Source organism: Trematomus bernacchii, unplaced genomic scaffold (genome assembly GCF_902827165.1).
Source record: "Trematomus bernacchii unplaced genomic scaffold, fTreBer1.1, whole genome shotgun sequence".
Lineage (NCBI taxonomy): Eukaryota > Metazoa > Chordata > Actinopteri > Perciformes > Nototheniidae > Trematomus > Trematomus bernacchii.
Genome location: NW_022987803.1, coordinates 12,726,864 through 12,731,252, shown reverse-complemented (window position 1 = coordinate 12,731,252; position 4,389 = coordinate 12,726,864).

Sequence of the window (4,389 nt, the reverse complement as noted above, 5' to 3'; positions counted from 1 at the left end):
AAAAGTACCACCATTCAAAAGCTTTCCATTCAAAAGCTTTGCGTCGGGCCGAACCACGCCCCTTAACTGTGATATAATGACCATATACCACGGCTTGTCGTGAGCTATTGCTTAACTATACTGCATCATAATGATTTTATTTAATGATATGGTTTGGTTATGCAATGTATCACAATTTGTTGTAAAGTTTAGTAGATTTTAATAACCTAATGTACATATTCATTGAATGCTCTTTTAAATGCCCCCTTCACAGGCCAAGTTCTATAGTCTGGGAATCATCACTGCAAGTGGAGGAAGAGAAGAACACTTACTCCTTTCCAACTCACAATTCAAATCCAAGAGAGCGATAAAGCGAGGTCTTTATGGCACGGAGGAGGAAGAGATGCTTCTGCTTTTCTTTTGCACAATCTCCTTCACCTTTTAGTTGTTGAGCAGAGCATTGTGACTGCCTGTATTGTAGCTCAGATTGGCACAATAGGCTCCTTTATCATTCTAGTGCTCCTCTTCTCTTTTGATGCTCTCAGCAGCTTTGTGTGAACGTCTCTCCTCACCCTCCTCTGTGACATTCGGAGGATGCTATTCGTGGAGACTTTGCATCTCGTTTTACAGAGACACTGGAATCTGATAGTTCTTTGAAGTTCAAACTTGGGGACTATGAAAATATTTTAAGACTCATTTGACAGTTAAAATAATTACTGTGTTTCCTTTTGTGTGTGTGTGTGTGTGTGTGTGTGTGTGTGTGTGTGTGTGTGTGTGTGTGTGTGTGTGTGTGTGTGTGTGTGTGTGTGTGTGTGTGTGTGTGTGTGTGTGTGTGTGTGTGTGTGTGTGTGTGTGTGTGTGTGTGTGTGTGTGTGTGTATCGCAAAACATTTCTTTGTTCTTACTGCTGTTGTTTAGAAGAAGATGATGCCTTGGTGGATATGCAACACAAATAAATCATACTTTCCGGTGTGTAAACAAAGGCACAAGATAGGTGTAGTCATGAGACGGAAAACAAACTGGATGAAAGAAAACTTTACCCTGTTTTTGTTTTTGAAATTCCTCAGAGCACTTCATGGCACACTTCCCAGACTTTGACTATTTATTAGGTTCAACAGGTAAAAGACGAGACCAGATACATGTTCAGTGATTTCTGGGGGGAAATCAAGATTAAAATACAGACAACAGATGCATTACATCTAATTTGAGTCAGATTCCAAACGTGTTGTCATGTCTATATTAAAAGCTGAACAAAGGGATAAGAGAAAACCTTTTGAAGTGTTGAATACTGAACTTAAAAAGTATTGTGATTATTATAGCAGGGAGCACAGAAATAACATTTGTGCTACTACTAGCACTACCTAATTTCAATAATAACAAAACCTACCAACAAAAAAATGTATAACGGAAAACAGACAGACAGACAAGATGGAGGAGCACAGTGCTATAGGAGCACTGCGGTTAAATTAATGATCATTTACAAAAAAACAGCTATGCCTGCTGCTGCTCGGATTTAGATGTTACGGTAGCTGTACTTGAAGTGGCCAAAAAGGATGAGGAAAACAATTTTAATAATAATTTCTCACATCTTTATATTAGATTTTATTGAAAAGTACATTTGATTCAATCTTAATCTCAAAGTAGTTGCGCTGCACAGTAGCTGACAGAGCCAGGCAAGCAAATGTTCTCCATTTTCAATCTTTATGCTAAGCTAAGCTAACCTCCTATAGATTTACAGTTGGCATACAGACATGTGAGTAGTATCAGTATTCTTATCCAACTTTCAACAAGTAAGCATAAGAGCGTATTTCTCAACATTTCAAACTATTCCTTAAAGTTTGTCTTTCCGTCTGTTACGTCCTGAGTCATCGATACAAAACAATTTCTTGCTGTTAAAGTTCATTACAATTATAGACTTAATTTATTATTTTCCTTCCTTAGACTCAGCTGTATTGTTATTGAGTGATAACTTGCTTTCTGATTGCTCTGACGTTGATGTCCTCTTATTGTTTCCTTTTCGCCTGCGGCCTCAAGAAGTGCACTGAGCAGCAGGGGGAAGAGTTGATTAAAAAGCTATAAAGCTTCAGAGAGAGAGAGACGGACAGAGAGAGATTATTTAAGACAAGAAAGAGACACAGTGAGAGATGTATGATTGCACTGGGATCATCTGCTTGTGGCCAAACATCCTCCAGAGTATTGCTTTTGATAGCTGCCTTCATTTGGCATGTGTTTACTAGCGGAGACACTCTTGACTGATAATGAGTAATGCAGTCAATATTCTTCTGACAGATAAGACCTGTACGGATCGGATACATGGCAGCACAACGCTAAAGCTGCTCGCTTCAAATGAAGGACCTGGCCCAGGGGATTGGTTGGTCATCTGTTCCATGGCTCCTAGACTTTGTTTCTAAAGCTAATAAATCAGGACGGATGGAAGCGCTAGCCTTCATGGGGAAATGCCATTTAATTTACAGTTAATGAAAACAAAGCGACGCTCTCTTCTTCAATGCTCTGTCCTCCTATCCTGAGTTATAGGGACTGTATTTATACAGGAAACAAGTTATTGATTTTTAGCCGTTATTGTTGCTTTGGATGTAGCTGTAAATGCAAGGCTAATACAATACAATTGTGGTGCAGATTCGATTCAATATGATGAGTGGAAAGGGAAAACATATCAACTGAAAGAAATCAACTTTATTTACTTTTGGCCTCAAATGTCAGGCAGCCATCTTTAAGAGAAAAGCCAACATCAGCAGAAAAGTAAGCTAAAGAAATCCTGTGCTGGGACTTCTATGCTTCAGTTTGTTTCAAGTCTATTTCAAGATCAATCCAAAAAGTCTATATGCCCCTCCTGACCTTTGAGCTTTGCAATCATTCTCCTTCCTGCAATAAATCCATCTCACTGTGTAAGTTTGTACATGGGCCTACAAACTGTTCAGCAGTTGAAGGACTAGGAAAAGTACAGTTCTTATTTACTGTCTTGTTCAGTAACGAGGAAAAAAACGTCATAAAGAGTAGGTATTTACGATCCGCATACACAATGGTAATTCTACCTCTCCACACTACACTACATCTAAAGTGTTGAACTGACAAATGCTGCTATTTGTAGCCCTAAAACATGATATCTCAAATATAGAGAGAAGACAATAGGTCCAAGTCTTGACCCCTGAGGGACGCCACAGTCTTAGGAGTAAGGGCAGTTTAGAGATCGAGCTCAGGTTAGCCAAGGACTGGTTGGGAAAAAGCAGATTTAAAGTAATCCGGGACACTACCAGTACTACAAGATGTACAGCGCATTATGAAACCTTAGTTGGCATTATGTCAAGTAACTGGGCTAGTATTATAAAAGTATATTTAGCCCAATGTGCTAATCTTTGCAAGGAAAACACACTGTGCTTATACATTTGCCATAGTATTACTGACGTTAAAAAGGCAAAAAAAAGAGACTGAGATATACAGTATTTCCCTTCCTACAGCCCCATGCAATTTCACATTGAGGGAATAATATATTACATGAGACAAAACAGTGAACACTTCTTCATGCTGTAGCATTTTGGAGCAGAAGTTTAGTATGAAACATGAGCCTGTCTGGAAAAGGAGATAATCAAACAGTTTTTAGTTTAGTTGGATACAGAAACTCAGTGGAACTCTTCAATAATGCTGATGCTGCAAAACTCGGGCTGACTTTATCAGCTTCATGGGCTCAACTATCTTTTCTTCCTCTTACTCTCTTGTTGCACACATTAAAATTCCATGATGAATTCACATCACCTTGATCTCTGAATAGACGAGAACATAATGTGCTCAACAGGCGTCCCAACCTACGGGAATCCTGACTTTTATCTTGTTATATTTTGAGCAAATTTGAACAGATCAGACGCATCAGAGTCTCTCCTAAGGGTAGTATTATGTCCATATCTACCATAAGAAAAGTTTAAATATATTTTCCTCCTTAGTGATTTCGAAAACACAATATGGTCCAATTCTCTAGATAAAATCAAAGAGTTCTGCTTTTGAAGCAGGCAGATGAGCAAATGCACTCACACAGAGGTATTTGGGACTCCTCTGCCACTGTGTGAAATATTACAGTCCTGATTGGAAGTGACACAGCTATAATTCAGCATGGTGAGAGAGAGAGAGCAGCCTTTGCTCCAGCACTCGTGCTTTCACACACAGAGACTGTGTGAAGGCACTGCTAATTTTCTCACATTTTCATCAGTATTTCGTTATGCTTATTAGAACTGCAGAATAACACCATCATTTATTCTACAGCCTGTTGGCAACCAGACAGAGCACGCCAATAAGTGCTAATATACAGCTTAAGCTTTAGACAAACAAAAGCGCCAGAAGATGTTTCCATAGATGCAGGTTCAATACTGACTTAGAGGAGAATCGTCTAGACATAAAGTGT